The sequence below is a fragment of the Mustela nivalis genome (genome assembly GCF_964662115.1).
Source record: "Mustela nivalis genome assembly, chromosome: 7".
NCBI lineage: Eukaryota > Metazoa > Chordata > Mammalia > Carnivora > Mustelidae > Mustela > Mustela nivalis.
In genome coordinates this window covers 47,200,024-47,213,503 of record NC_139026.1, presented here as the reverse complement: position 1 = coordinate 47,213,503, position 13,480 = coordinate 47,200,024, and the positions used below count along the sequence as shown (strand labels likewise).

Here is a 13,480-nt window from a genome sequence, read left to right as displayed (position 1 = left end):
TGATTTACATTCTGGCACAAGTTCCTAACTGGGTAACGAAATCCAGAATGTTTTTGAGGCATTGCAGCTGTGCCATCTGAAGATAATCCTACCCCAAATCCTAGCTCCAGACACATTTATGGACAGCATAATCCTTTACAGTTTTATAAGTTCACAGTTGTGTTCACTGACCATGAAGCTGAGAAAATACAAGAACTGTTTCTTCCCATCACGATCGTGTTTAAATCATACCTATACTAAGCGAGGGCCACATGAAGAGGGTTTTTATATTCCTCTAGATTCAAGGTGAAATACTTGGCTGGTGTCATTTTTTTCCTAGGAGTTAGTCTTCCATCTCGTTAGTAGGTTTCCAAATAGGGGGAACCATGGTTTCACCAGACACAGGCATTGGAGCCACATTCTCCAGCACAGTATAGATTACCATTTCGAAGTCATTGTCTTTGCTACATCCTTGCTATCATGTCTCAGCAGCTGTATCCATGTCTGGGCTTCATCACCTCAAATACTATTTTCTGAGAAGCCTGCAAAGCTGGTTCTGTGAGAAATAGTTAACATCTGCTTCTGTCAAGTTTTTAATTCATTACTCTCTTTCAAAAAATTCTTTTGATTTTTTTTTTTTTTTTTTACTTCTTTCTTATACTTGGTGTGCAAAAGGCAGTATTTTTTTTTTTTTAAGCCACTTACCTGTTGGTGGTTTCATTGCTTCATTAGTTGATACATTTCTACAGATAAGATGCTGTAGTTTTAGCCCTTCATCATCAACTCTGGCTACAAATTGAACTCAGACTATGAGGGCTTGTACTTCTGAGTCAATGACTATGAACTTTTTGTTCTTCCTGTTTTCAGAATCACTTCCATTGTTCTCATTTGCTTTTCTACTATCACTGTATTTTGAAATGTGTCTTTTCTTGAAAAAGAAATTTTTCCTAATCAGTAGGAAATTAGGGTTAAAAAGTAAATGTTATGGTGCACCTGGGTGGCTTGTTCACTAAGCATCTGCCTTCAGTTCAGGTCATGATCCTGGGGCTCTGGGATCAAGCCCCACATTATGGGTCCCTGCTCTGCAGGAAGCCTGCTTCTCCCTCTCCCACTCCCCCTGCTTGTGTTCCCTCTCTCGCTGTCTCTCACTCCGTCAAATAAATATATAAATTCTTAAAAAAAAAAAAGTAAATGATATGAAATTTATTTCTTTACTTTAGCTGTTGGGTTAAACTACACACACATACATCCCTTTTGAAAAAATAGCTGGTTTGATTAAAAATGAAAATGATAATAATTTATAAAAATAAAGACTTGTTTTCATTTATTTATATTTACTTATTGTAGGGTTATAGATGACTAGCCTTAAAATAAAAAGTTGACAAGAGGTCCCATCACCCATAAGAGTATGCAGTTTATACCACATGGAACCCCTTACTCAATTTCAAACATGCCCTACTGGTTTATGCCTTGTTTAATGAGATGATATACCAATGTCAAAATGGTATAAAGTTTTTAAATGCTTACTCTTTTTTTTTAATGCAGTGATCTTTTTTTTTTTTTTTAAGATTTTATTTATTTGACAGAGAGAGACACAGTGAGAGGGGGAACATAAACAGGGGGAGTGGGAGAGGGAGAAGCAGACTTCCCACTGGGCAGGGAACCCAATGTGGGCCTTGATCCTAGGACCTGGGATCATGACCTGATCTGAAGGCAGATGCTTAATGACTGAGCCACCCAGGTGCCCAAAAAATGCTTACTCTCAATTTCTGTACTTCTCCAGTGTGGCCCAGAGTTTGTGGATTGACTGGTCCCTGAACCACCTTATGAATAGCATGGCTCTGAAACCCAGGCCCACAGGAGGGGTCCTTTTTGCCTGCGTGTGAGTGGTATACAGCTCTTGAAATATAAGTTTTAATTTTTAACTGCCTGCTAGATGTAGTTATATGAATAATGATACTAGTAAATGATCATAAAACTATCATTAAAACTATCTTGTCCTGAGAACTTAACGTGTGCCAGAAATATGATGAGTAAGAAAAGAATTCACTGACTTTAAATTCTAGTGAGAGAAAAGATATGTCATTCTCATATCTCTTTGAAAACTCTATCTCCATTTTATAAGTAAGGAAATTGAAGGGGCACCTGGGTGGCTCAGTGGGTTAAGCATCTGCCTTCTGCTCAGGTCATGGTCTCAGGGTCCTGGGATCGAGCCCTGCATCAGGTTCTCTGCTCAGCGGGAAGCCTGCCCCCCCCACCCCGCTGCCTCTCTGGCTACTTGTGGTCTCTCTCTCTGTTAAATAAATAAACAAAATCTTCAAAAAAAAAAAAGTAAGGAAATTGAAGCTTATAGAGGTTAACTAATATGTTCAAGGTTTCAAAGCTAACAAATCCTACATCAGGGACTCAAAACATGCTCTCACTGGCCCCAAACCCATGCTGAGTGAGGCCTGCAATATCGGTTGCCTGGACTATTGCAGTAGACTCCATGTCTTCGGTGTCTCCCGCCCCCATGCTTCACCTGGGTAAAAGTGTTTTATTCCTAAAAACAGGAGAAAGAGTAAATTATCTCCCTTCTTAGTAAACCCATATTTTATGAAGTGGAGCATTATATGAAGATGAGCTCTTTTCAAACAGTCACTGTGCTCTGGTAATATTTTCTATGAAAATCGATCATAATCATCTTCTTTAAAAACAACAAAAACAATTCATTTTGACCAGCATCTGTTCCACTGGTGGATCATCTCAACTTATAAGATGTTGTGGAAAATGTGGTGCATCAGAAATTAAGTGATCCAGGAATATGAAGAACATTATTCCTTTTCTTCCTATGGTCTGTCATCATGCATGATAAAATGATAACAGCTTTGTTTCAGCTGCATCCATTTGTACTCTGATCATAATTTTATCAATTTAATTATTACTGAGAGAAACATTAAATATTAAGCTATGATATAACGTAGCAGACTGGCCAGTTGTTCACCATGTTGTTTCTATTTTCCTGCTGAGTCCAGGAGATGCTCTTTTGTGGAAGTGAAGCCATGCAGCTGAGTTCTGGCCAATAGGAAGCAGGCAGCAGGGAGACCACCTCTGGGTAGAGCTCATAAACCCTTTCCCAGAGGCCTCCATGTTCTCTTCCTGCCCCCATCTGCTGGCCAGACACAGGATTCAGTAGGGCACTCTGGATGTAAGAAACTGGGGTCCTTGAATGACAGTGTGAAGGAGAACCCAACCTCTCCCCAGCCTACACTGAACTGTTTTGTAACATGATTGCAAATTAAACTTATAGGTAGTAAACTTTTGATTAATTTGGGTAAGAGTAGTACTAATGCACATCAATAATAAGTAGATGAATACTACTGGGCATGCTAAGTATGTAAACTGTGCTTTCTAAAGAAATCAGTCTGTGGCATAAATAAATATATATATATATATACATATAATCAAAAACAAAAAACAAACCAAAAAACCCAGAAAGGTTTTATACTCTAAATAGTCCTGGATTTTTTAACAACCCAGAGGACTTTCCTGTTTGGATTTAATCAGGCTCAGGTAACAGAGCTATAAATTTATGTGGCTAAATATTTAACAGTGTTGACAAAACTGAGCTTCTGGTTATTGATGGTGTATCTGGAAATAAACATTGTTTTTTCTTTCCCCTTTACTTTCATGATTCAATTCCACTAGATGATATACCTTAGTTTACGTGGTCTGAAGTTGTTCCCGTTCAATCAGTGTTTTAGTTATTTCTTTTCTTTTTTTTTTTAGTTATTTCTTTTATCTGTGACTGTGTTGTGTCCTTAAAATTATCTGGGCACAGGACATCTCCATAAAATTGTGTTTAATTCTACATTTCCATTTTTCACTAATAAGGCTTTATGTTTCGTTCTTTCTTTCTTTTTCTTTTTTTTTTTTTTTTGGTCCTTGAAAACTTTTCTTTGCTTTTTATTATTAACATGATTTTATTTGTGAGCAATTAGACCCCACCTCAAGATGAGCAGAATTAAATAAAATCACATTTGTATATTAGGAGAGCCAGAGAAATGCAAGAGTTATAATTTTAGTTGTCATGGATTTCTAATAAGAGAGGGAAGAATTAGGTAATGATATGACACTCAGTCTTTTTGAAAGCTATGGAACCCTGTTATGACCACTATTAATAGGGCTCAGGCTCCACATGACCCATTAGGATTAAATAAAATGATCAAGTCTTGTGACCTGGACAGAAGCTTTCTTAGTGCAAAAAGAAACTTTAGTGCGCTAAGGCTGACATAGTTATTTCCTCATTGGAAGTCTTGTAATTAAATATAGAAATGATGAAGTAAGTAAACTCCAAATTATTTATAGTTTTATGTTAAATTTAGGATAATCTATGTATATTCGGTATTTTGAGTACTTGGAGTAGTTAAGAATTTGGTATATTAAGGTACCTGGCAAATTGTGATTCCAATTTAGAAAAAGTTAATTGGGTTAGTTGTTTTAGACCTCAGAGAAATAAGATAATTTTTCTTGGACTATAAGCAGTAATTGGATAATTAAAAGAATTTAATTTTAACCATTTTTAGAAATTTAATTTATGTAAGTGTCTAATAATGTTTGTTTGGGAACCAGACAATTAAAACACAAAAATTAAATGTATTAATATTAAAAATGCAATTTTAGGGGCGCCTGGGTGGCTCAGTGGGCTAAGCCGCTGCCTTCGGCTCAGGTCATGATCTCAGAGTCCTGGGATCGAGTCCCTCATCGGGCTCTCTGCTCAGCAGAGAGCCTGCTTTCCTCTCTCTCTCTGCCTGCCTCTCCATCTACTTGTGATTTCTCTCTGTCAAATAAATAAATAAAATCTTTAAAAAAAATGCAATTTTAAATGCTTAAAAGATTAAGTTATAAAACTCTATTAAAAGTGATCATTGAATTCTTCTAGATTTATAAATGTAATGAAAAGATTACAAGTTGAAATCATTTTTCTTTCTTTCTTTTTTTTTTTTTTTTAAGGGGGTGTGCAGAAGGAGAGGGGGAGAGAGAGACTCTTAAGCAGGCTCCATGTCCCGCACAGAGCCGATGCAGGGTTTGATCTCACAACCCTGAGATCATGGCTTAAGCTGAAATCAACTGAGCCACACAGGCACCCCTATAAGTTGAAATCTTTTTTTTTTTTTAAGATTTTATTTATTTATTTGAGAGAGAGCATGAAAGAGGAGAAGGTCAAAGGGAGAAGCAGACTCCCTATGGAGCTGGGAGCCCGATGCAGAACTCGATCCCGGGACTTCCAGATCATGACCTGAGCCAAAAGCAGCTGCTTAACCAACTGAGCCACCCAGGCACTGTATAAGTTGAAATCTTAAGAACCAATCTATTTACATTATAATTCAAAATATAAATAAAACCAGAAAAGACCTTGAACAGTCTTTCTTAGGGCATGAAATTCAGCTTTGAGAACACCATAAAAATCTCATAATCATTTTTCTTCTTTTTTTCTATTGTCCTGAAGCTACCCTTGGCACCAAACTTTTTTTTTTTTTTTTTTTTTTGGCCTAGTACTAAAATACTATGCATTTTTAAAAATACTACGCATTTTTAAATAAAATGCAAAGGTGATCATCTTTAAGTAATAAGTTGTGAAGTGTTTTATACATTGAAAATGAGATATTAGCTTCTTTCTAAATCTTTCATGGAGTCATTTATTGGCCTTCTGGACATTTGTCCATACACATTTAGAAGACACTGTCTCATACCATAAAGGCAAAGACAGTAGCAATGACCCATATTAAAGCTGCATACAATTCACTCTTCTGCATGAGTGGGGCACAAGAATAATCAACATGTGGATAAATGATTCTTTTTAATCTTGGGATTTGTGAGCTTGTTTTGTCCTTGAGATACTTCCTAATCCAAGCATCCTTGACCTTGAAAAGGCCGATACAAGGTTTCCAGTAGGTCCGCCTGGACAGCAAAGCCTTCAAAGAACTCTCTGAGTTCTTGTATTTTCTTAGAGATGAGGTGGGGACGGGCTAGGCTCCCCACTTCAGCTGGAGCAGCTCCGGCCACCTTTTTTCCTATGCTGGGCTTCTGATTGGATTTGGAGAGCAGGTTCCCCAGCTCTGTAGGTTCTGAAGGCCACTGGGCCACAGTGTGCTTTTTCCAGAAGCAGGGGCAGCACTCCATGAGCGGGCACATGTCATCTTAAGGACTGGCAAAGCCCAGGAGGAAAACCACAAATTGCACAACGAGATGGCTGAGGGACCATTGGGCTGTTTTTCTAAAACGTAAAGAACTTCCCAAACACCAACACGAGGAGTTCACTAGGCCTTGAACTAAACTGTGGGGCAACAACCTTGCTTGTAACTTCCTTTATTTGGAAATGGGATCATTCTTGTTTGCTTGGATGATTTAAGACTCTTGCATGCTTCTATTCAGAAACTGCTCTCATTTTATTTGGCACTGAAGATGCAGTCTCCCACCGGGAATGGGTGGATTAGTCAAGGTGACGAATGTGGCAGAACAGGTCTTTTCATGCCTTCTTTCCTAAAGCTCAGCTACCCCTGGGGTTAAAGGAACAAAAGGAAGCTTTTTAAAATTTAACTTGAGACTGGGAAGGACACAAGCTCTTAGCCCAATAAGACACTGGCAAGGTGCTAGCAGGAGATTTTGTGCTTACTTGTGTTTTTCTACACTGCACAGTTTCTAGATGTTTTTATTCCGTGGCCTTGTGGTCAAGACTACCATAGATGAGCTGGAAATGGCTGAGAATGACCAGTGACTCAAGCCAGAAGCTGGAGATAAAAGAAGGCACGACAAGGAGTGGAACAGAAAGCCTTAAGTTTGACTGAGAGAATGTGCTTGGGGGTTTACAAGACATAAGGGAGAGGTACCCTGGGACCCTCCATGACAATCTGAATCATGGAGCCTACCTAGGCCTCTAGGACCTTGCCCTGTTCTTGTGACTAAGAAGCCCCAGCATCTCCTTGTCCTCAATTGGAACATAAGCTTTGACCCTTCAGCAAGTAACTGAGGGAACATTCTTTAGGATTTACTGCGTAACAGTAAAACAGTATTTGGGAAGAGATTTGAACCACGATCTTAAGATCTGGCAAAATGTAGGCACAATTTCCCTGAGCTGGATCATACTTCCTTTTTTAAAAGTCACGATGACATGACATTTCAGGGTCACTAAGAGTCCAGCGGAAAGGATTTTACAGTCTCTTATTTTCCCCTTGAGGTTCAAGGCTAAGCAATATTCAGATCCCAGAACCACTGCCTGCAGCCTAGAACTGGGACTTTTCACTTGCGTGAATGGGTCTCAGCCTCAAGCTGGTACCAACTTCTAAAACAGTCTACTCGAAAGAGCTTTCTGTAATGATGGAAATGTTCTATATTTGCATCATCCAAGACTATAGCTGCCAGTGGCTAATGTAACTGAGAAACTGAATTTTTTCTTTTGTTTAACTAACTTAAACGTGAGTGGCCTCATGCAGCTAGTAACTAATGTCTAGATTATTGGTAGTAGACAAAAGGGGTGGGGTATTCATGCATCGCAGATGAGCCTAATGGGCCTGCTGGGCTATATAGCTCCCAAGGGGGAGGTGGTTTGACCCAATTCATTACTTTCTTGCATGGAATAAATTATAGACCCTTGGTGACAGTCACTGATAATTTTCCTATCTCCTTTGAGACACTGAAGGACAAGCTTCAACCTGTTTCTAATAGAATTATAAAAGAGCAATTGGGAACAATCTCTAAGAAGACTTTGAACATGAACAATATGGAGCCTGTCTCTGGGAAGGGGCATCCAAGAAAAATCATGCTTTTCCTAAGGACCAGGACCAATAGTCCGGTCTCTTAATTCTATCTGCTTCCTATGAGAAGGAAAAATTGTCACCTGGTGATACCAGTATAAGGGAATTTCCTGAGGTCTTCTTTCAAAATTTCCCTTTCCTGTAATGGTAAGGTACTTGATGTTGGAGAAAATAACTTCCTCTGGTCAGTAGACCATTCCATTAGAATCCAGTTACCAGTATAGTAGGACTGTGGTTTTTTCCTTTTTTTAAAAAAAGATTTTATTTATTGGTTTGTCAGAGAGAGAGAGTGAGCACAAGCAGGAGGAGTAGCAGGCAGAGGGAGAAGCAGGCTTCCTGCTGAGCAAGGAGCCCAGTGCAGGACCCCAGGATCAGGACCTGAGACAGGTAGACATTTAACTGACTGAGTCCCCCAGGTGTCCCAAGGACTGTGATTCTGAGCACTACTTTATTGGGTACCTCTTATGTACTGGGTATAAGGATTATCTTTTATGATCCTCACAACAATGAAATAAATGAAATAAATACCATTATTACCCAGTTATATAACCAAGGAACCTAAGGCCTAGAAAGGTTAACTAACTTACATAAGTGACAAAGCAGACAGGTAAACCCATGTAAGTCTGAGGCCACAGCCCATGCTCAAATCACCTTCTAAGAATCATCTTCATAGCATATAAGTCGTTGGAAAGCCCAGCTTTCTGCTACACTTCTCTCTTTTTAAAAGATATTTATCTATTTTTAGAAGAGAGAGAGAGAGAGAGCACGCATGTGAAAGCACAAAGTGGGTGGTAGGGGTAGGGGAAGAGAAGAAACCCAAGCAGGCTCCACACTCAGCACAGAGACCAACAGGGGGCTCCATCCCAGGACCCTGAGATCATGACCTGAGCTGGCATGAAGGGTTGGTCGCCCAACCAATAGAGCCATCCAGGCACCCCACGCTACACTTATTTCTTACAATCAATCTATTTGTGAACTATTATTTCCTTCCCTTCTGCCTAAATGAGAGTGTAATTGCATGAAATGAGAGTTTGTCCGCCAGCCAATCAAAACTGACACCAAGCTTTAGTGGTGAAGAAAGAGGCAATTTATTGGGGTGGTGCTAGCCAGGAGAACAGGGAGCTGATGCTCAGAAGTCTGGAACTCTCCACGGGCTTGAAAGTGAGGGTTTCTAAGGGCAAAATTGGAGGCTGGTATTTCCTGAAAAGGTGGACACCGTTGACTAGAGGCCCACGAGGTCATGCTAGCAGGGGTCTCCGGAGAAGATAGACACCACTAGAGGTTAGGAGGCCATGTTAGCAGATATTACTCAAAAACTTGTGCCACTTAGCCTGGTCCCCTAGAGGTCCATTCTATCTCAAGAAACTTGGAATCTGAAAAAATGTCATTTTTTATTTTTATTTTTTATTTTATCTTTCTCATATGTTAGAGATTTCATGAAGTCTTTAGAGTAGATTAACTGATGAACTCCTTGTAAACTAGTGGGGCTACATGGCTACATGGTCCTTTGATTGATAAGCAAGTGCTTCCATTTCTTGGTGTTCCTTGGCCCAGCCAGTGCTGCCTGGGGGTGACATGACCTCTCATGTTTATTTTATGATCTAAACTGACAAGACAGACTCCAGCTCCAAGAGTCACGGGAAATGGAGCATAAAGCATCTGAGAGGAAGAACAAGGCAGTATTCAGAATTCAATTCCAGAATGTCTGCCCCTTCTAAACCCAACTTCCCACAGTCGGCCACACTTGCTCAGCTTGCTTGCCCATGTCATCTAGCTTCCCTGACCCTGAAGAAAGCCTCCATTCACTCCGTGTGCACCTGCACTGGGCCACCAGTGGGAGGCTGCTGTCTGCACCAAAATCCATTGCTCAATGCTCTTCTCCTTAGATCCTCAGGGGCACCTGACTCTGTCAAATCCCACATGGCCTTACCATCTGTCTGGGCCTCTCGACAGTAAACACACTTTGAAAACAAATATGTGAACATCGTTTTGTTTTCCTTCATTAGCTGTCTTATGTTGCAGTCAGTCAGTTGTATAATGGTTGTGTCTAATGAAAAAATAAGGCCATTGTTTTTTGTCTTCTGATTATCTGTTTACCTGACTGTGCCTTGCTAGGGAGGGTGTCATAGGAAAACAATGCCTTCGAGGCTGGCAGCCTTGGCTCTGCGCACCGACTTCATCATTTACTCATTCAAAAAGATCCATTCAGCCCCTGTTGTGTGCGGGGACTTGTTTCAAGTGCTGAGAAAGCAGTGAAGAAAACAAGCATTCCTGCCCTTACCGGGCTTACATTTGAGTTCAATAAGATCCAGGTTAAATCAAGGTTAAAGATGGATGAGCAAAAACCAATAGCAGATTTGGTGGTGAGAAGGGTAAGGACAAACAGAACAGGGAAAGGGCTAGAACCATAAGCAGCAACTCGCTTGTTGTGTGATAGTAGGTAAAAGTTACCTATATTTCTACATCCTTGACTTTAAAAAATATTTTTAAAGGTTTTATTTATTTATTTGAGAGCGTGAGTAAACAAGAGAGATCATGGCCAGGGTGGGTAGGGGAGAGAGGGAGAGACAGACACCCCACTGAGCAAGGAGCCTGACGGGGGACCCAATCCCAGCTGGGATCATGATCTGATCTGAAGGCAGATGCTTAACCGACTGAGCCACCCAGGTGTCCCTACACACTTGATTTATTCAACTCTGAAAAGGGGACAAAAGCCACCTTGCTGACCTGTTCGGAAGGCCTGGGCCCAGCTAAGAGGAGCGTCTGGCTCAGGGGTCACACTGGAGCATGAAGGACAAGAACTATTATTACTGTGTGCTTCATAACCATGGGCACCCCCAGCCAGTATAAATAGCTGCTTGCTGGACCTGGAGATCCCTTATTTATACATTTGTTATCCCTAAACGACCCTGCTAAGAAAACACAGGTAACAGTGTTTCTGAATTCTGAATTCTGAAGACTGAATGAAGTACTCTAGGCTCGGGAGAGGGACATATGGTTTAAATATTTCTATCAGACTGTCTTGGCAGGAAACAGAAGGCCCCTTCAAACTGGATAATTGGAGGAGAGTTTACTGAGAGGATTATATAAGAGACTGGCCTTGCGTAGGTTGCCACAATGCCTCAGGATCAGTAATGATGGACCACAGGCTTGAAGGGATGTGGGGAGTGTCTGATTACCAGAAGCCAGAGAGAGAGAGAGAGAGAGAGAGAGTCGCAAGGAGAAGGGTGCTTAGCTGGAGCTATCTATGGCTTTCTGTGGAGGGATGCAGCCAGCCTCCAGTGAACCCTCGAGCAGGGAGCTAGGGAGTAAAGACGCCATGTCTTTCTCCTCCCTGCCTCCCATTTCCCATCAGGTCCACCCATTGGCCAAACCTAACCGGCAGTCAGAGGGCGAGAGAACGGCGGTGGGGGGGGTGAGGCGGTGGGGGTGAGGCGGTGGGGGGGTGGGGGGGGTGAGGCGGTGGGGGTGGGGAGGTGGGGGGTGAGGCGGTGGGGAACAGTACATTGGGCCAAGCTCCTGGGAAACAGAGCAGGTGGAAAAGGGTGAAAGGGAGGAAAGGGCCACAGAAGATACCAGAATAAAACTGAAGGGCGAACTAAACACAATGTCCTGGTTCCCCCCATAGTCCCGGAGTCACCACTCTCCCCATCGAGGGAAAGCAGCCCTCGTTCTTTCCTTCATCAGCTGTCCCCTTAATCACATTTGTTGCTTTTCTCTGGGTTCACCTCTTGCCTCTTTTAAAGTCTGAGATTTGGTTAGGAGTTTCGAAAGAAAATCAGATTAGTAAAAAATAAGGCCCAGTTGTGTGTAAATCTGGAGATTGCTAACCCAGACAATCTCTATCCAGGGTCATGCATGGCTGACAAGGACAAAATGCTCCGCTGGTCCCTCACTAGCAGGAAAAAAGGAAAGAGGGGAAGAGTTCCTGACCAAGAGCATAGCACTGTCACCATTTTATTTTTTTAATGAAGTTTAAGCTGTGACATTAAGTAGAAAAGAGGTAGATATGAAACCATATGAATGATACAATCCCAACCATGTAAAAAATATGTAGAGTATGGAAATAAGACCAAAAAAAATGTTATTTACAATGACATTTTTCTGTATTTTTTCTGTATTTTTTTCTGTATTTTCTGTATTTTTTTTCCATGCTTCAACAATGAATACATTACTCCTTTGAAAATAAAAGTGAAGGGAGCGCCTGGGTGGCTCAGTGGGTTAAAGCCTCTGCCTTCAGCTCCGGTCCTGGGATCCTGGGATCCTAGGATTGAGCCCCACATTGGGCTCAGCTCAGCAGGGAGCCTGCTTCCCTTCCTCTCTCTCTGCCTGCCTCTCTGCCTACTTGTGATCTCTGTCAAATAAATAAATAAATAAATAAAAACCTTAAAAAAAATTAAAATAAAAGTGAAACCACCAAAAGTTATTCTTTTACCTAAGGGAAATATTATTTACTTCCTATAACTCACATCTTTGTATAAAACAAGAATAGTCATAGCTTTCATTTATGGAAAACTTTAATCCAGCATCATTTAAAAGACTCACTAAGCTGATTATGTTGCTGCTTTTAAGAAAGTGATTTTATGCATAATTTCTAAAAAGAGCACACTAAGGAAATTAATGGTATTTCCTTTAAACTAGCTTAATCTTTTTAAATTTTATTTACTTTTTTTCATAATCGCTACACCCACTGTGGGGTTTGAACTCACGATCCCGAAGTCAAGAGTAACAGTTCTGTGTACTGAGCTATCCAGGCACCCCTATGCTAGTTTAATCTTGACTCATGCTGATATATAATACTAATGGTATGCTTTGAGAGCTATAATCCATGGATGTCAAATTTATTCTCACCAACTACTAAAATTCTCAAAGTGGAAATACATACCCGTAAAACATTAAACTGAATCTAGTAAATTGATATTTTCTTTTTTTTTTTTTAATTTTAAAAATATTTTATTTATTTATTTAAGGTGCCCCAGTGAGTATTTTCTTATATTGCATCAGCCACAAAGTAGGTCCAGAGAGATAGTTGTTCCACTGGTTTTCACTTCATACTAAGACCAGTTCTGTTCAGTTCAACAAATGCCCCCACCCCTTAAAAAATTTTATTTATTCATTTGACAGAGTGAGAGAGCACAAGCAGGGGGAGGGGCATAGGGAGAGGAAAAAGAAGGCTCCCAGGCTGAGCAAGGAGTGTGATTTGGGGCTCAATCCCAGGACCCCTAGATCATGAGCAGAGCCGAAGGCAGACACTTTAACTGATTGAGCCACTCAGGTGTCCCTTAGCAACCCATTTTGAGATGTGGCAGGTATGCCAGGCTCTGGATTAGGTGTTGGGTATACACAGGAGAATGAGACAAGCCCCCGCCCTTGAAGAGACACAGCGGTGGAGACAGACATGAAGAAGATGACTTTAGCAAATAAAGCTAACTGCAGAGGGGAATATTGTAATAACATTGTGTGATGACAGATGGTTAACTACACTTGTCTGGATAAACATAGCATAATGCATGGAATTGTCGAATCCCTATGTTGTATACCTGAAGCTAATGTAACACTGTATGTCAACTGTACTTTGGTAAAAATAAATTAACTTGAAATTTCTTAAAAAAAAAAAAAAGGGGGGGTGCCTGGGTGGCTCAGTGGGTTAAAGCCTCTGCCTTCGGCTCGGGTCCTGATCCCAGGGTCCCCGGATCGAGCCCCGCATC

At 40.8% G+C, this 13,480-nt stretch overlaps 1 long non-coding RNA gene across 3 annotated transcripts in view; it reads right to left on the bottom strand.

The window, feature by feature from the left end:
• Window positions 1-6,311: 6,311 nt before the first annotated feature.
• LOC309870557 overlaps window positions 6,312-13,480 on the bottom strand; it is an 81,118-nt gene continuing 73,949 nt past the window's right edge. For 2 of the 3 annotated variants that reach the window (XR_014314702.1, XR_014314703.1), the window contains one exon: window positions 8,837-9,026. This is a non-coding gene — a long non-coding RNA (uncharacterized lncRNA). Of the gene's footprint in view, window positions 6,519-8,836; window positions 9,027-13,480 lie in introns of those variants that run through there. The other variant, XR_014314704.1, reaches the window with a different exon arrangement.